The sequence below is a fragment of the Xylocopa sonorina genome, chromosome 5 (genome assembly GCF_050948175.1).
Source record: "Xylocopa sonorina isolate GNS202 chromosome 5, iyXylSono1_principal, whole genome shotgun sequence".
In the NCBI taxonomy this organism is placed as follows: domain Eukaryota; kingdom Metazoa; phylum Arthropoda; class Insecta; order Hymenoptera; family Apidae; genus Xylocopa; species Xylocopa sonorina.
In genome coordinates this window covers 4,999,345-5,019,550 of record NC_135197.1, presented here as the reverse complement: position 1 = coordinate 5,019,550, position 20,206 = coordinate 4,999,345, and the positions used below count along the sequence as shown (strand labels likewise).

The window sequence follows — 20,206 nt, the reverse complement described above, 5'->3', positions numbered from 1 at the left end:
TCGAGTACCCGAGTTCTAATGTCCGCTACGAAGGTGGTGAAAAACCATAGGTATCTCTAGCCGACCTACCGCAAAACCGCATTAACGGTCTCGTAGAGGAGACGTGGCCGTCGATCAGCGTGTCGCGGGGATGGACGCGAGAGGAGCGGAAGGAAGAAGAGCAAACGAGGCAGCATCGATACCGATGAGAAATACCAGCGTGGACCGTCCTAGTGGTGTCGTTCGTGCCGATGTTCGCCGATTTTTCCGATCACGGTCAGGCCCCTCTCTCTCTCTCTCTCTCTCCTGCTCGCTCTCTCGCGCTTTGTAAAGGCGTGTGCACACACGAAGGGAGGCAAACCGTTGTGAGACTATAAGAGGACAGAAAGGCCGGGTCGAAGAGGGAAAGAGGGTAGGAGAGAAAGAGAGTCGGAGGCTCGTCGTGCGGCTCGGCAAAGGCCATTTACCGGTGACAGAGACAAATAGAACCGGGTACGTTCTAGGGGGGTCTCTCAACGAGACTGAGAGAGAGGCGGCGTGTGTCGTCTAACGAACAGAAGCAGAGAGGGCAGGAATGAGAGAAGCCAAGCTTCTACGGCGGGGCGAGGTACGAGAACGGGCCATAGTAGGAGTATATACGAAGGAACGAACGACCCGGTACGGGCAACGCAAGACGATGAATTCCGTCACGGCCTGGCCCCGGTCGCAGTGCCGTGACTCGCCTCGCGGGTGCCTTTTCCCTTCCAGCCCTTCTTGCCACGCTCCTACTCGTCCCTGTTTTCGTCAATTTCCGCGCACATTCGACGCGACCAGGCCTCTCGACTCTCGTCCAGAGGTCCGTCCGATCGATCGTCACCGTGGATCGCGTTGCCGACCGGTGTTGTTGTTATTCGCCATTCCCGTCGCGCTTCCTCCTCGCCTTTCTGCCACCTTCCACCCGCCGTGAGGAGAATGAATAATTTCGTGGCAATTAACGCGTTAAGCCGTACCCGAGGGAGCCTTGAACGGAACTCGGCATCGCCGGTAAAAACTGGAAGGTGAAACGAGTCGCGAAGGTCTGTCGAGGACGAGCAGCCGTAGGAGCCACGGGGGGAAAGGGGGAGGATCCGACGAGCACGTACGCGGCGTTCGTCTGCCTTCTCTTCCTTAACCTGAATATGGGAGAAGTTGTGGATGGCGCGCGCGGCCCGGCGAGAATGCGCCGTGTCGTTGCCCGACCAGAAATTTTTGGCTTCAACCGGAAGTTCTTTTACCAATAATCATCGGCTGGTCGAAATGTTTTCTCTCTATTCGGTCCTGAAGGGTGTCGAAAATATATAGGTCCAGTAAAAGGTGAACGAAAATACTTGTTAATATCTGCCGATAGGAGCCACGTCGAAGCCAGGTAGGGTTTAAAGGGCATTCGCGTTTTCGACTGGCGTGCAATAACGTTTCATGAAGCATTAAACGGCGGTGAACCCAATTCGGCTCGAAATCCCCGGAGGGTCGTTCTCGCTGTCTCATTTTCTATACTCCATTACCATTGTCATTAAACCGCCAGGACATCGAGACTAGGAAACCCGACCCCCCGTGTATTACCCCGTGTAGACCGCGGCAGTTTTATTACGATTAAGAGTCCCGCTAAAACCCGCGGTCGAAACGGGCAGAGACGAATACTGATGGGAGGAACGCGGGGGAGCGAGCCTCGATCACCGCCAGCAGATGTTCTCGGGGGTTGGAAACGAGGTCTGGAACCTGGAAACTCGAAAACAGTAACGCGCCGTGCGTCGACCGGGGACCGGGGCTGTCCGGAGAGACTTATAGTTTAAGGGTGGAAACGGACGGAGGTCGTGGGACTGCGCGATGGAAGGAGAAGAAGGGAAACGCGGGGATAGCGTTGGTACACCGGGTGTTCGGCAACCATTAATGCTGCGGACCAAAGCAACTCGAAATTAGAGAACGGCGATGTTAACATTTTCTAAAAATGATATTTGGAAAGCAAAGTTTCGGGTAGACTAAACGACGATCCTATAAATTGGATATTTTCACAGATGAAAGTTCTCTCTGGAGAGAAATTTTCTACGAACGATCGAAGGACACCCCGTAGATATACAGGAAGAGGGAATCCAGGCGGTATATACATTAGGGCTCGTGGCGACTAGAGCAGGGAAAAGCGTGGGGTGTGTTGCTGTACAAGGCTCTCGGTAAGCTCGATGCCTGTTAAGTTTCTCGTGTATTATATCGTGTGTCGAAGCCCCGAGGGACGTCCAAGCTTTGGGGTTGGCCAAGAGGATCGACCCGGCCCGTGGCGTTCGTCGACGTTCTGTGCTTAAACTCTGCGGAGGACAGGGGACGCGAAACACCCTTCTCAGCTTGGTACGAATAACACATACAGAGCAGAGCAGGAGAGAGAGAGAGAGAGGGAGAGGCGACGAAACCCAATGGATCGCCGAAAATGCACGACCCACAAACACGTCGCGTGAACAAAGGACACTGTCGGACCGAAATAATTGCGCTACTGTCGGTAATAATGCGGCCAGATGCCTGCGCGCGAGACCGCTCTCTGCGTTTGTAGGGCGGCGAAAGGAGGTTCGTGCCTGAGAATCGTCGCGGTGGCATATGAATCTTGTAAATGGAACATCGTAGCAGAAAACAGGAGCAACGGTTAAGCAGGAGAACGCTCGTACGTATCGGTGATGGCTCTCGATCTGCCACGATAAGGGTGTAAAAAGTGTAACGCTTGTAAACTGTTGATAATATTCGATGAGACGAGGCCCGTTAAAAATGCATCAATCACCGTTTACAGGGGATCGGGAAACAGTGAGCAAAAGAAGCAACAGAGCGTCTGATTGCGTTTAGGATGCACCGGCTCGGCGACAGGCTGACAGTTTGTGATGAATCGACCGTACGCTCGGAATTATACCCGTGGAACGCGAGCAGCAGCCGGGAAAATGGGCCATTTCGTTGGCCATTCGCGAAACGCTCGAGAAGCGGTAAAAAATGACAAAGGCGACCGTTGGCGAGCAGTCGGGGAATACGACGATGAGATCGGAGAGGGCGAGGATACGCGAAACATCGTTATCACGGGGATCGCAACGATACCAGGCGACTTTTCGTCCCGGTACGAACCGCTGGCAACCGTTCCGTACAACATTTTTCCATCAGTATGAAACAGGGTCGCGTCAACGGCACTCGACGACGGTGGTAACAAATCACCACGGATATGATGCCCCGCGTGACGATCTCGCAGAGGAGAGAGCATTCTGTTTGGGAATTTGTCATCCGTAATGTGGATTCACTCTCCAAATTTTTCTCCCGTAATAAAATTTCGTTCCTCGACGAGGGAAGAAGCAGCCGGTATAACATCCGTGACACGGCGAGGTTGTAAAATCAGTCAGGCGTTATGGTATTTGCTTTTTCTTTCCGCCGCCGCGCGGTATTCGTTCCGGTGTGTTCTTGCGTTGCATATTTTGCGTGAAATTCTCCCTCTAAGGCCAACCTTTATATCGCGAATACCGCCTTTTTCGCGACATATCAGACGTTCAGGCGTTCACGAGATACGACACAGAGTAGCGATTGTTAGTAGGTTTAGATAGGAGGGCATACTGCATCGATACGAGCAATCAGACATTTTTCCCGTTAACGAGGTCCGCGTTCCTCGCCGGACCGTTTATTCAATTTGTTTTAAGGAGAAGGCTCCGGGTGCTCGAGCAAGTTAAGGCTTTTCCATCCGCCTAATCCAGTCTTGATTATAAATCACTTAAAGCCGTCGTTCTGACGGCGAAACGAAGTTTTCGAAGGATCCGGCTACGACTCGCCGGTCCGTAATTGAAGGATTTATCTAGGGAGGGTAAAAAAAAAAAGGAAACCCCCTGCCGCTAGCCGCTGAGACGAGCTTTTTCTTTTCCCCGTCCCACGATTTTCTCCGTATCGATACGGAGAACTCCGGCTGGATTCGAGGCGCGAGGAAAAGTTGCGTGTCAACGCGTTCCGCTGCATTTAGATGCCACGCGATCCGAGAACTCGCGATTATCTTCTAATTCGAGACCACTTATTCCATCAAGCGTCGACCTTGCGACGATTCCTCGGGCGATCCGTGAACTTCCACTTCACCCCCTTCACTTGTCACAACCGCAATTAACCTGGCGGTAATTAAAATTTGTTCTTCTCGAGCGAGAGCCGCGATAATTGTTCGTTTAGGAGTGGAAAGTATGTCGAACGCGTCGGAGGTTCGTCAGATAGCGAAAGAGGCGAGAGTCGGGGCAACGCTGCGAGCTGAATCACAGCGCGTCGCGTTATCCGAGAATTAGAGTCAATTCGCGCGTCTCGGATGATACAGCCGCGGAGAGAGGGCTCCTGAATGCATGGCAACGTCAAATAACAACAAGTACATTACGTCGGGTTAGCATGATTCATACGAGATAACGTCGTGGCAAGATAATTACGGTTGTTACGAGCAAACAAAGCGGAGGCGCGCGTAGCCTACGGAACCGGCGCAACGCGGCGCGTCTCTATCGACCGGTGTCGGAGTACGCTTCGACAATCGACGCCGGCACAATCAACGCCCGATTCAACCCCCCGAGCGGCACCCCACCGGCGGCCAACTCTGCCAGCGTGAGTTTCCTTGACGTTAACGCGGACAAAACGCGTCCCAGCCTCGCGATCCTCCCTGTGAAAAATGTCGGAAATCGCGTATGACGTATCGTTACTGGACGCTTATCGGATATAATCGTCTCCTACTCCTCCCCCTCTTTCTGTTTCGCTCTCGACGTCGATTCCCATCGACAACCCTGCCAACGATCTTTAAATAAATTTCAACGCCGGCTAGCCACGGTTATCTCGATGCGTGTCAACCCGGCTTAAAACGAGATCCATGAAATTACACGGGGCACGTGGGCACTTTCGTGGTTTTTCCCTGTGCCAGCGCGGGTCACGATCCATCCCCCGCGATAACGCGGCGACGAAACGGCGAGATATCTTCCGGCTGGAATCTACGTCCGGCCCGGTTTAAGCTAAAGTCCAGGCCAGGACCGGCGTGTAATTTCGTCCGAATTTTATTGTAACTTTCAGACCGTAAGCCACTCAGATTTAATGGCGCGAACGCGTTACACGGTCTGCGCAGTTACGTTCTGGCTGGAAAGTTGGCAGCGCGAAGAAGAAACGAAGCGGCGAGAGAAGGGAAGAAGACCGTCGTCGCGGGGAACCGGAAGCGTTGCGCGAGCCAACCCACCCCGAAACAGCGAATCGTGCGCCGCGTCTGGTGCACACGTTCCGCGAGAAAACGCTGTGTACGTACATGTTTCTACCGTGCGGAGGGGAGCCGTACCTGTAGCCGAAGGTGGGAATAAAAAGAAAAGAAGGGTGAGAGAAGAAAAAAGAAAAAAGGGAAAAGGAAAGTCTGACGTGAAGACGGAGAAGGTGAAAAAGAAAGGGTAAAATGAACCCGGCTACGAAGCAGCCGGCGAAGAAATAAAGGGAGGCTGGAAGGGGGGAGGGCGGGGGCAAGGGTGGACGAAAAGAACGATTCGAGGCGAACGAGCGAAGAAGAAACACGGACAGGCGAGGGAGAAGGGTAAGGTGATTGGTGTGCCGGGAGGATCGACGAGGATAGACGAAAGGACGTGAAACGCGTGGAACGGAACGAAATTCCTGACCAGTCAGCGTACCGTGGTATTAACCCAGTTCAACCTGGGCATTATTGATTTCGACGCCGGCCAGACGGTGTGAACCAAGTTTCATTCTTAATACTTTTCAAGCATCGGACGTAACCCGTGCGCAGGGTGTTCGTCGGCGTCTCCCAGCGTGCGAGCAACCGACGTACGATCGATTATCGAGCGAAACCTCCTCGCACCCCTTCAACCCCTAGATCCAACCCACGTATTCGACTCCCGCGAAATCGTCTCGCGGCGGTTATTCCCGCGATCAACGCCGCGACGCGCGTTACTTTATTATTATTTCGCCGTTACCTCGATTGCCCGGGTTTCCCGGCGAACGGCGGATTTCCCAGCAACGACTCGAATCCCGGCGCAGCCACCGTTTCAACCCTCCGCGGCGGCTCCAATTCGCGCGTATCGCCCGGGCGAAAATTACTTTTCGCCTAAGAACGCCGGTATAACCGAACCGGATATCGGCCGTGGTACCACCGTTTCCGCGACGCCCCGTCACTACCTCGAGACGATTTAATTCCGCGGATGCCTGGACAATTGCCGCCGGCGTAGCCACCCTTCCCACGGATACATTCTCGTGAAATCGTTTCGCCGGAATGTGATCCGGATCTGCGGCACGGCGATATTTCAGAGCCAAGCGCGACCGGCTCGTACAGATTGCACAAGGTCGTTCGAAGGCACCGCGCCACGAAAAAGAAGAAGCTCACCAGGGGTAAGGGTAAAGCCGGAGCGGTGTCGATTGTAAGGCGCGCGCGCGATCGCGGACGTATCTGCCTTTCTAATTAATTATCATACCCGACTATCGCGGTCCATTTGCGTTAGTCACGCGCTTCTGGTAGGTACAGAGCGCGGCGAATTCGAGGACGAAGAGGCGATATGCTCGATTCACCTTTTTTCTCTTTACGTTCGGTTTAATTACGTCAGCGGAAATTCTTTGGGTGAAAGGGTCGCGCGCGGATTATTTAATTCGTCGACGCGAACTGGATTAGCCTGAATCGAAACCGGGGAGAGCGTATCGGAAGGGGGGGACAGGAGAATGTAAATTTATTTAGACATTGGAGTGCGTTGGTGTTCTTCATTTTCTGGACGAACGGAGCGCAATTGTTGCCAATTTCTAGTATCCAGGTAACACCTGTTACACCTAATTTACCTCTGCTCCGAATCCTAAACAGAAAAATAAAAAGAACTGTAATTCCTGTGAGGCGTGTAAAAGAGCTGGATGTAAATTTACGATCTACGCGAGGATTTATGGCGCATCGATCTCTCAATATCGATGACTTTAGCGACATTCCAACGAGCAATGCGTCAGGTCGAATCGAACCATCGCAATTCTGACTCATCGCTCGTTTCCCGTTTCTAAATCAATATTTCCCATCGACGCGACGCAAGTGCCGTCCAGCAACAAGACGGATCAAAGATCGGTTAATCGCGACATACGGTAGAGCTACTCTCTCCCTGCATTATTAAAGAGAGATCTTCAGGTCCCGTTCATTAAAGATTATATGCTAATCGCATTTACATTCCATGCAAATAATGTTGCACACCTTTTCCGGTGCATAATGCACGCCATATTCCCGAGTATTCCTCCGATTAAGTAATCGTAGCTATCGATTCGTCGTTTTCATTGAAACTTGCCGATGGAATCGCTGCTTGTCCGCGAAAAAATGCCTCCCGTTCGTGGTTACGCGCTGAAAACAAGTCCACGTAAACGAACCTTCGACTAACCACAGGATAGATGTTCGCCACTCGATGTAACACAACTCTCAAGGTGAACCAAGCCAAGGTATCGTCTCCCAAGCAACGACGCAACGGTAAGATTCCGGACGGCCGCGAGATGCAATCTGTTAACCGGTCTCCGCGAACGTAACCCGGCGACAATTACTTCCTGAATCGGTTCCTCGTTGCCCGTTAATTTCCAACGATTAGCCCACATCGTCGTGCCTCGACGGCGGTGGATTTCGTTCGCCAGTGGGTCTCGTTAGCCCAAATCGGGCCGAGACGAGAAACGCGGCGAGGATCAAGATAGCCGGTAATTCCTTCCCAGCGTTTTTCGAAGAAAACTTAAAAGATCGCGAGAGCGGTGAAAAAGTTATCCCTTCTAATTATCCGTTGATTTATCGCTCGATCTATCGTAGTTCACCCTGATTAAACGGTGTCTTTAGAGCGTTCACGCGAAGATTAGCGTGCGATAGTTCGTTCTTTCGGTGGCCAATTGGAAAAGAGCGATGCTATCGGCGCTTGTAATACCTCGGTAGCTGCGTTCATGCTAATTATACGACAAATAAGAATTCCTTCTTCTCTTCTTACCCAGCCCGATTATCCGCGCGGTTCCGATCCTGGTCGCGATAACTCGCCGCGCGGAAAACGTCGATCACCGTCCGCGGTTGCTCGAGAATGAGCCGCGCGTATCCTCGTGGGCTTCGTTCGTCGCGGCAAGAAATCAGGTGGAAACCGCGCAAGAAGCCCGGGGAAAATTGAAAATTACACCGACGTGGTACGTTTATGGTAATACGCGCGGCGTTATTGGTGAGAGCGCGGATAATTTCCAGAGGACTGCTCGAACGGAGAGCAGCACGCGATGCATTGGAATCGATCGGTCCGATCCGCGAGAGAAATCGAGAAGTTTGCGTGCGTACAAACAGCGTTCGCGAGGGGTTCGCCAGGAAGATCGCACACCCCCGCAGGTGTCATTGAGAACGTCGCTTTTTCGAGGCGCGACTCGAGATCGTTACGATCGTTCTAAGATCGCGTGTAGACGATTACTATTTATAGCGTGAGAGCATACGTGGACAAGTAAGTTACGCAATACGAATCCTTCGGACTTGCACTTGCGTGCATAGTTGCGCATGCGACTTCTATAAAAAGCGATGAAGCCTTGTTGTGCCATTGTATCGTAGACGATTGCAACGATACACATTTATGATAATTCCGATACCGGTTCTCGACTATAATTGCAACTCGTGAATATCTTAAACGCTCGTGCTACACACATATCCTCTTATCACTAACCAATAGCGAGCAGCATAGAAATGCATTCAAATGTACCATAACGCCTGCTACTTCGGTTTGTTTCTCAGTTCGCCAACGATTCGCAGACAAATCACAATTCGACCATCCTTCTCGATACACCTGCGCGATCGTTTCCACCCGCGAATCGAATTTCGCCGACGCGACGCGCGATATTTAAACGCGTATTCCACGTTGGTAACGTTCGAACACGGGTTGCGCAATAATAGAGGAGAGGCTGTTCAATGAAACGAGCTTATGAACGAAAGTGGTTACCAGCCGTGCGCGGTAATATGCAATTCATATCTGCAGGACCCGTATCTACGGCCATTCAAGCCGTACGTGAACGTTTTTTCGGCTCGCGGACGGTGTGGACGAAGAATCGAATCGATTGCGTTAATCGTTGATAAATACACGGCGTATCAATCCCGCGGGCTAATCGAAAGCGTCGAGCGGTCGCGATCCGCCGGCTCGGCTTTCGCAATCGGTGTTAATTCGCAATACGCGTTCTTAAGCGGCAGGGCAAGCAACGCCGGTGATTAATCGAGGAGCACGTATGGAACTCATAATCGCCGTTTATGTCACGCCGCTAATAAATCTCTTTTTAAAACGGAGACACCGGCGCGCACTTGCACCAACGGAATCGATTAATCACCGGCCGAACAATCGGGGCAACAATGAACGGGTGGCATCGTTTATAAACATAAATCGTTCCGGGCCGGTTTCGTGAATGGCCACGGGATCGCGAACGCGTTCTAATAACGAGCCGATGTATTAATCAAACAACGCGCAGCGTTTACCCTCCCGTAGGCTGATCAGAAGGAAACGAGTTCGAGCGCGAACAGATCTTGAGGAGAGGTTTGTCTTTTCCGGTTGGTAAGAGAGTTGTCTTCAGATCGATTACCGTGCGATTACTCGCCGCTGCGACTGATCTACGGGCAACGAATGAATTCGAGGCTCGCGGCGAGATGTAATTAGCGTAAAAAGAGCAAAAGAATAAAAGGAAGTAACGGTAGTGTCCCGTTCGAAATTGGAATGTGCATCGTCGGGTATTTTCATTCGTTTCCTGCGTCCCAGTGCCCTTATGCCGAGGCTCGCACCGACTTCCGGTTGCTCGTCCCGCGTGACGGGAAACAACGACACGCGATTCTTTCCCCGGACGATTAGAATCACTGTATACGAAGCCCGTGTAACGCTTGTCCCAGTCGGCGTTGAACAATGTAAACGACTGCCGTACGATCGTTACCCATTGCGCACGGCGATCCTCGTTAATTAAATCAAATTCCGCGTATCCGAGGCGCGATACAATCGCCGCGGGCTTAATTGACTGGGAATCGATTAACGAACGTCTTCGACGCGGCTGGAGGAGGAACTTAGCGCGTCGCGTTACTGGGTCACCAGGTATTCCGAATTAATTGAACGCGTTCTCCATTCAACCGGTTCGATAGCACGAAAATTGCTCGTTCCCTCGTAACAGTGTACAGTGTCGTTGGAATCTGGATTTCGAGTAGCCGGTAACGAAAGAACCTTGAAATTTAAGTCCAAGTTACCAGAGCAAGACGATAGAATCTCGTCGAGCAATTATGCGTCCGATTGGTATCAGTTTACTCCTCGCTTTCTGTAAATTGATTCAACGTGACGACAAACGTCCGCGAGTCACGGCTCGATAATTAATCACGAACGGAGAACGTAGAAATATTAAACAGCGGATGTATACGTGTCTACACAGTTCCTGGTGACGCAAAAATCCGTTCGAGAAAATCGAATGAAACGACCGATTGCAAAGTTGCGTGTTCGCGTATCGAATCAGCGGAATGCCCGATAACGAGTACTCGCGAACAACGATTAATCATTCCTGTGTCTTAATAATCGGAAATTCCTAGGGATCGATGCTTCCGTTCCTTCTGGGGTCGATTAAGGGAAAACACCGTGAACACCAGGCGAAGTGTAAGCTTCGTACCAGCCGACGATAAAACGACTAAACTGGCAGGGCACGTTGCACGCGCGCAAGAACCCTTGCATACTAATCCCGCGGTATTACTGTTACTGGTCTGTTTAACGGCGGGAAAACAGTGTGTACGCGCTAAGAGGCAAGAAAAACTGGCGCGAAACACAGCCGTTATCGATCACTTAACGATTTAACGTCTGCTGCGCTGTAATCAGCGGGCTAACGCGACGACGACACCGCTGGAGCAACAATTACACGGAGTTTCCGCCTCCTCCCGAGTAGTTCATTCTAATTACGCATTCGGTAACCGCGACCATAGAAAGAGAGATTTCCTGAACAACTTTGTAACCACCGCTCGTCCTTGTTCCGAAATACGCATATAATATTTCGCGTTACGTATGATAAGGCGATGGAAGCGTAACGCGAGAATCAAGGTAATCCAGCCGATCTCGTTGCTGTTCTTCAATTTTTTCGTTTCTCCATCGCGCGGCTCAATTCAGGTTAAAAACCAACCGCCATAGCCCGCGTTTCAATTTTAATTCCACCGTTCTCTAGTCGAGAAGGAAGCCAAAAAAAAATCTGACGTTCTTAGATTTCTAACCCGCGCCTCTTTAAAATTTCAACCGAGGTATAGGAAGAATTTCTGTTCCTTATTTTATAGCCTTGTTTGGTATTCCTATCTAAATGCAATTCCTTCCTTTACGTCCTTGCGTTGTTTCTTTTATCGTCGGAGTACCGCTTTTAGTGTCATTGCGTTCTTTTTCGTTTCTGAAATTCCATCTTCCCCGAACAATCCGATTTTTATTTCATGGCCATCGCACTTTCCAATTGCTGCAACTTTCTTCAACCCATGACCCGCACACAAAACACCCACGTACATAAAATATCGCAAATAACGCGCAATGAATTGCATATCTCGATATATCCCCGATATTAAAGGGACAGCTTTCGTGTACAACCCCGAAAATCGGTATGTGTGTCACATTCTATCGATCGATACAGCGACACTGTTATCCGATGTTGCAGTTCCGAGTTCCACAATATTCGTCGTAAAGATCTCTACAGCAGGGAATTTTAAAGGAAAGACGAAGAAAACCGCCAGTTCGATCCACGAAATTTCTGTTACAATCGTGCGTGATACTTTCCTGGCAACGAGCAGAGGGTAGTCCTGGTAAAAAAAAATGAAAAAAAGAAATCATTTTCGCCTCGTTTCTTTAGCTAGAAATTAAATTCCGGGGAACAATGCTGCGCGTGCAGTTGCGCTGCAGCCGCGCGGAAAATTATTTTTTGCAGACGTCCCGCGGATTATTTTCTTGGAAGCAGGAGGTGCGCGGTAGTCCTCGCGCGCTCAAAGGCACACACGCGGCCACGAGAGAAAGGGATGAACGAAACGGGAGTCAGCGGGAACGGGCCAGAAAATATAGAGGACGTTCCTTCTCGCGCGTACGCAAGCCCCGGAGAGGTTGGAAAAAAGAAACGGGAAATATATTTTCCCGCTTTTATCGTGGCAGCCGAGCGGAAGCCCGTTCTCGCTCCAAAATAATTGTAATTCATTTTAGTCTCTCGCTCGTCGAGAGATCTCGCGTCTCCCTTCCTCGCGCAGAACCGCTGCACCGGAAGAGACAAAGGACGAGAGAGAAAATCTCACGACTACCATCCGAAACGAGAATCCGGGAAATCCTGAAGTAGTACTGGTTCGGAGCAAAATTAGAATATCGAAGGAACGGACAACCCTTTCGTCTCTCCAGCGAGTAAGAATTATACAGTTCTTTCTAGAAGGAAAATTCGACACGTTTTACACGGAACTACGAACGATACATTACAAATGTTCGCTGGAAATGTACAGCAGCGAAGCTACCGTTCGTTCACTCGGTACAGATTGAACTCTCAGACGAACAACAGGACCGATCCGTAGAAGCCATTATTTCGTTCAAAGGTGAAATGATTCCTCCCCCCGTTTGATCTTTCGCCGGCAATTATTCCCCCTTGGCTGCGATTCCTTCGAATCGCTATCGAAAGGAACGAAACGGGAAGGTGGGAAAGGAAACTCGAGGAGGAAGGTGGAGAGAGCGAAGGAGAGGAAAAATAGGTGAAAAGGGGAAAGAAAACGAGGGTTCGCGGAGTAAGTTACAGAGCATAACGCGAGGCCAGGATGACGGCTCGTATAGCGGCGAGTCCCCTCGTAATAACGGTTCGCCGTTTTACAGCTGGTCGACTCCTTTATTCGAGGATCCACGTGGATGGAAGGATCCGGGGGCCATTCCACGGCAGAATTTCCACGGCAGAAGGACGGGGCGACATTCCGTCCTGCAATTTGCTCGGCGTAGCCGCGGTGAGGCCGTTTTATCGCCCGGGTAAACTTGTCAGACGGGGGATGAAACACCGGCCGGTGTCGCCAATGGAAAACCAACCCCCACCCTCGTGCGCGTCTCAGACGCGGCCGAGTATCCCGCAGGTGATACTGCACAAGCCGTGGGTTGATTAACAAACGAAATTGTTCCAACCTTATACGTTACAGCTTCCATCTCTCGCCCTCCTTTTTCTTCCCTCCCACCGCGCAGCCTCCTTCTTGGCAGCGCGAAGAACGTCGTGTCCCGGAGCCGATGAATATGTATGGATTTGAATATCGAGAGGTATCCGTGTCGTTCGCCGCGTGCACGTAACGGCGGGCCATCGAGAAAATTACGCAATTTCCCCGGACGATCCTCGCGTGATAACGCGCCGGTTTTTCAACAACAGCTGCGTCGAAGGCCAGTCGCGGCAAGAACGTGTCCGCGGAAAAAGTTGCAACTCAACCAGGTCTCGCGGCCAAAGTGTAGCTCCGACGAGCGAAAGTGGCATCGTCGAGGAATGGTTGAGGTCACAAAGCGGAGACGCTGTCGAGGATTGGTAAAGCGGTTCGTACAGTTCGTTGTTTGTATCGCAGTAAATCGTGAAACGTCTGGAAAACCGGGGAAAGTCTGTGCGAGCAGTTTCGCGCGTGCGAATGGAGCAGCACGGCGAATACGAACTCGGTGGGCCCAGGTCCGCAGGAGTAGAGAACGCTGGGAACGTGCTTGGTGCTCTCGACAGGCCTTGATCTCCAGCCGGCGATGGTGGCGACGTTGAAAACCGTTGGGGCCCCGAAACGAGTTCCAGGAAGAAAGACAAAGAGCCCCGTAATGACAGGAAAGAGATCCAACGCAGCTGGTAAGGGATCGAGGGAAGGAAAGGGAAGAAAGACGTTCGCCCTCGGCGAAAGCTAATTTGACTTCGCACTTCCATTCGACGTGTTCCTGGCAACCTGTGAGACCGTTCAACGGCAATTACAAAGGAGACAAAGGAGAAAACGTCTCTGCGCGCCGCTGGAAACGGCCCTCGAAAAAGGGAAGGGTTCGCGGAACTTCAACGGGGAGAGAGAAGAACGAAGGCAAGACCGTCCCGTGTGACTTGTAGCCGCAAGACTTTCCGAGCGCGACTAGACCCGCGACGAATGGCGAACGGTGGCGAACGGTGGAGAACGGTGCTGAACGACGCGGGATATAGATAGAAAGATCGTTTGAATTTTAAACCACTTGTGGCGTACAGCGATTCTGCCCCGAAGATTAATGGGCCCTGACCGTTCCTTCTCGACCGCTGCAAAAGAAATACCTGAACGATGCTAGTAATTATCGAGGAATATAGAGACACGCAATGATCTTGAAATATTATTAATCCGTTGTTCGCGCTTCGTCACGATGGTTAAAGAGAAGTTGCCAAGTTAATGGATAGAGCCGAAGATGTCTCATTATTCGGCTCGGTGAAAAGATGAATTATTCATCCCGCTATAGACGCGGTCGGGGGACCGTGGTGAAAAGTTAAAGGCAACTAACTCCACGGTAACCGATCGCAAGTTTCGTTCGAAGCCCGGAACAGGACATCGCAAGATTTTCTCCTCTCCCGGCTAAAGTAAAAAACTCCGCCACCGAGCAGCGACGGAACTGTGTCAACGTTGGTTTTCAGAAGCACGAACGGCCGCTCATTTCCCTGTGAAAGCTGCTTGAATTCGCAATTAAAAACGCTTCGACAAAAGGTAAAGCAACATTGCAGCTGCCGTGAATATTCATCGAAACGAAACGAACGCAATGAGAACTCGGTGACTAAGCGGAAGAATAGCGAACACGTGCTGTTATTAACTCTAGACAGCCGTGATAGGATTCGAACGTTTCGCGCTAATTATCGAAACACAATGTTTCATGTTTTTTTCATTAGTCAAATTTGTAAAACTGCTAATCCGTTATACAGTCGTATTTGATTTCAATTTGTATGCTTCGTTACATATCTAACGCAAATGTCGCGCTCTTACTGCATACAGTTTATATTTTGTACAGTTTGCAGCGACTGAAACGCTCGACGAAACTTAAGCATCGAAACCAAAAGAATTTCTATCTAAGAAACAACTTCGATATCAGATGAAATTCTTATCGAGGCATTAAACACCGCACATGATTATACCCACTGTATACGCCTTATCCTTAAAGCGACCGGTGAAATGAACAATCTCGAACGATTTGTAACGCACATTCCACGCGTTCCTTCGTCCCAACGAAATTAATTCCAGCGTATCGGCTGACAAGTATTTTTCTAGCCGACACATTTCCGGGTCCATTCCATTAAGTCCCTTTGTGTCCCGGATCGATCCCCCGCCGCGGAACTCCGTTATTTCTTCCCGTGTCGAACAGAGACCGTTGCGAAACGAGGCTGTGTCGAGCATGGAGGAAAGCGAACGCGGCGTTAAGTCATCGACTGCGGGAGGCTGGCGTAATTGAAAGTTTGTCGGGATTTCGCGCTCGTCGCCGGCCGACTATTAATAGGGAAGAGTCACACGTCCATCTGTCGCGTGTAACGTCGAAAAATAACCGCGTATTGTCGGTGCGACATTCTTGTCATCGCTGAATGCCCGCCCTTGTCCCATCCGATCGGCGACAGCGCGTGCCGTTGCGCGAAACGGAGAACAATTGGCAGAAGAGGCGACTCGAAGCTTTGGAATTCCCAATGAGATCAATGAATTTCAATCTAATCTAGCTAAATATCGTTCGAGCTTAAAGCTTAGAAATAATTGAATCGTGGGTGGATCTCGTTGATATCGAAATCCGATAGAGAGACACGGCGGGAAGGAACGAATCGATGGTAATTTATATCGGTACGGTTTGCGAGTCGGTTTAAATAACGGCGGTCAGTTTATTCGATTGCCCGCGACTAGCGGCCCGCGGTGGTTCTACTAAAATAGTAGGACAATTAACGAAACTATTAAAATCCCCGGCGGCTATTAAGGACACACTCCATTAAAAATGGATTAACGTTTTGCATTCAAATTACCGTAAATTATACGGCGTAGAGGGCGCGGCTTATCGGAAAACCGATTGCAGAGAGGAAACGGGTAAATAAATAAACTGGACGTTTTCTTCCACGTTAGCCAGCGCGAACTCGTTAGATTCGGTAACTACGTGTCTGTCACTCGAGATGCGCGATTCTGACGCATTTAAACGCTATTTTAATTACGGATCGTTTTCCAAGCAAGCTGCAACGTATCTCGTAAAAATTCCTTCGACAGAGAACAAATATTTCGTCTACCGCAACGATTATAGACAGTCGAATACCGGCGCACGGTATCTCGCAATTATGCCAATTGTTACTATTATATAACGCAATAGCACCGAGGCTAGGAACAAAAATCAAGTCATCAACGACGCACACGGATGCACTTGCGCCACATTAGACATGCACGCGGTGCCCGTGCGAACCCATCGCGTGGAAGAAACGAACTGGGACCTTGCACGAATGACTAGTCACTGAATCATTCGCGCAATGATTATCTACTCGGCTGTTTGTACGATACTCGTTCAACTGTGCATCGTGTTCACCTCCGTTCGGCTTACTTGCGCAGTGGCAGCCGTAAGTTTCAACGCTGCGTAATTCAGACGTTAAAGATCAAAGAATTCCTGCTTCTTCAGACCCGATCCGTCACGCTTCTCTGCTATTGTTTGTACACCGCTACGGGAATGCTCCAAAGAAAGCACGGTTTTTGTTAACGGTAATAGTTTCTGCCGTGGCTTGGCATCTGATAAAACTTTCGCAGTAAAACTTCGATCCACCAGAGGCGGAAAGGAAGCAATTATTTCTCGATTTCTAAACGCCTCGCGGTTATGCCGTTCGTCGAAATCGTATCGTTAAACGTTTGGTGTATTGTTGGCGACCGCTTACTCGTCGCTTGGAATTGAAAATTTATACCCGCTCTCACATGTACGTGCACGCCGTGTCGGCGGTTAGTAGGAACACGCGTTATGCCGCGATTGTACCTGGAAATTGATTAGCCCATTCATACTTTCGGCCCGCCCTGCTAACCACCATTCATGATTGTTACGTGATTCTTCGTTCGTACAATACGGGCGTCACGGCGACTTTTCAATGAGGACGACATGCGTGTACTGTATGGATAACAAATATTCCATATATTTGCCTTTTTAAATAGCGACAAGGATTAACTTGGGCACTTTTACGATAACGAATGATACGGTGACATTCGTGAGCCAAGAGGGTACTGTACATGCGGTTTTATCGAGTATCACGATAACTAATTGTAGAAAAGAAACAACCGCTGATTAAAAGTCGCAATCTACTATTGCCACTTAGACCATTATTTTCAGTTATGTCATCAAGTTTGCAATCTCGATTCGCCTATCGTTTTTTTTTCTAGAGTATAGATTGAAATTGCTACGGAAATAGCAACGTTATAAATACTACGAAATTACCATAGAACCCGCTAATTGCGATTGGAACGTTGAAAACTAATATGATTCCGATCGTTCTGAACTCACGTCCGACCGAAGAGCAGTAATCCAAGTTACATGATCAAGGTCGAATACATGCTAACTGACTCACGATGCTTATTTTAGGAAGACGTTTTATCACCTGCGTATTAGCAGCGTTTCAGTCAACATTTGCTAATCGTATTTTCAACTACCTACAATAACAAACCGCGACTAACAAAGCAACGATCTTTGTATCGTTTCAAAATAACTTCAAAATATTTTGAAGATGCGGTACGCGACACTCCTACCAGCAAAATCAGAGTAAATCCAAAATTATACGCCAAGTATAATAGCGTAATATATTTTTCAATTATACGATATTATCTATTAATACATTGGAGGAAAAGAAAACTAATTTCCCACGATACGCATTCATCGCCTGCAATTTTACAAGATTAATACTTATTAGCTTAATTAGATACACTCCATAAAAGATATTTTCGGAACTGTAAAACGTCTATTATCGCACTCGTGCCAAGAAACATAAATTTTATTTATTTTATACGATAATATCGCGCTGCCATTATCTCGAGTCGATCCCTGTCCTTCTCAGTCGGTTTTCAATTCGCACACGTACGGAATACACCAATGTAAGTATGATAGATGCGCGGAGACAACTACGAATATTTATGCTAATTTCTTAAGCTCCTTGATAGACGGGATTACGGGCAGACGCGGATAAAACGTCTCGAAAGCGTGACAGAAGAGGAACAGCGAATACATCGATCGTTGTCCACGGATTACCGTCGTAATTCTCGCATGGAACCGACTATACGCCTTGCAATTTCACTGGTAATCGTCGACTCGAAATTTTGCCCTTGGTAACCGCGACCACCCAACGTATAAACTTGCCAAACTACACTTCAACCGACTTTCTCGAACATATTTGTATCAACAATTTCGAAGCGTTCTACGTACACGCTGGATACCTATATACTTCCCCTTTTAATTTACGAACTATAAATGTGACCATGCGTAATTTACAGTCGCACTCTACTTTAACGAGCTATTTGTTTTCGACCGCTGACAGAAACGTTACATAAATTCACATCGTCAGATAACGAAATATCTAATCTGATCACTTCTATTGGTTTATTTCCGCAAATATTTCATCGTAGGAAGAAATTGAAAAATAAAATGGAGAAATAACAGCATCGATACCTGTTACGATAAGGGGAAGCAATTAAAAAGTTTGAGAGGCCGCTCGCGAAAAATATCGGAGCAAGACAGTCAATGTAAATAAGTCAATGGTGCTTCCGTACGCCTAGAGATAAGAGCCAGTCAAAATTCCTAGAACCGAGCCCCGGTCCGAACGCGTAAACATTTCTTGGAACTGTTCTCCGCCTGATCAATGAATGGTCGAGTTAAAAGGACGAAATATGATCCGCGATCCTGCCGGTGGGAAAAAGAGCGTCGAATGAGAAATATTATAGAAAGAGCGCAACGTCGTATTCCGTACGATAAAACGACAGATTGCGTTTCGTGATTACTCAGAGATAACAATCTATACGCGTGACATTAAAAAAAAAATGAAAAGAGAAGCGTGATCCATCACGATCCAACGATAGCTTAAAATTGACCTCCCCTTGCCTCGAAAGGAACGGTAGGAGAAAAATACGGAAAGTGTTTCGATCGATCGTCACGAATGTCTATTCGCCGCGTGAAATCAAAAGCCGAAGATTTCAAGGCGTGGTTTTCAGACAGGCAGACAAGCGAGAAATTCACTAGCGCGCAATGACAAACGTTCCTGCCAGGCCAAACGGAAGCGTCCCATAGCGACAAGGATAAACGGCAGAGCGAGAAGGTCACGTAAAGACTCGATCGTTTGAACGTCGAAGAAAAAAAAATAGCCATCTCGATGACTACGTACCGGCGACGTTACGAACACCAACGGCAATCGAACAACTCTCGAACGCGTCTCCCCCTCGTCAGTCGTAAAATAAGCGACGCGTACAATCGAAATCACGTAATTTCGTGTAGGATCGTTTCTGAATTGTTCGTGGTAACGTATCGTCGCACGGCTCATTTACGCCACTCATCGCTCGCAAGACCGAGTTTTATCAGACGCTCGTAAAACAAGTAGGTACGAAACGAGGCAGCAGTGGCGCAAAGGAAAGTTGGATGAAAAATCGTAACAAGTGTACGAGGATTAGAGGGCAATGTTCGCGAACGTAGAGCACGGGAAACCTGCCCACCCCTTGTTCGACAAAATAGAGGTTATGTTTTACCTGTCACGCGTACTTATTCTCCTCGGTGAGCTTCGTCGTACTCCGTGCAACCTCGACGCCCTTCTCGGCGACACAGATGAACATTATCCCTTGAGCCAACACTCGGTTAATATTTTCTCGTCGACACACCGAACACTAATTTGCCACACTGATACGTAATTCACAAAATTGTACCCGGATAGATACTCTCCACTCATGTAATCACAGAAGGGCACTCGCGAACGCGTCCTCCGACTCGGAGCGACGACCATTCGTCGATGACTGACCCAGACTGTGATTCAGCACGCCGGAGAGAGCCGTCAGGTCGTTCGGCGGCGGCGTAAACGTACGAACGCCATCGGAGACCGACGAGCGTAGTCGAACTTGCGCGGACGCGCACGAACGAATAGAACAAGCATGCGCCCGTCGAATGCTTGTCCGATACCACGCTGCCATCGTGGTCGAGGGGTGTCGCGTGACCATCGAGTCGCGGAATACTATATGTACACTGGCACGAAGGCTATTGCCGTTATCTTTTTTTCTTTCTCGATCGTGAGATTTACCATAGCGCCCATACCATAGCCCATAAGG

The 20,206-nt window shown here is 49.3% G+C and overlaps 1 protein-coding gene across 1 annotated transcript in view; it reads right to left on the bottom strand.

Annotated features, from left to right (window-relative positions):
- The window catches only part of Plexa (plexin A), a 216,072-nt gene extending 196,161 nt beyond the window's left edge, over positions 1-19,911 (bottom strand). Inside the window, exon 1 of the mRNA XM_076894946.1 lies at positions 19,637-19,911. The gene's annotated coding sequence lies outside the window, so the exon portion shown is untranslated. The remainder of the gene's footprint in view (positions 1-19,636) is intronic.
- Between the last annotated feature and the right edge of the window lie 295 nt (positions 19,912-20,206).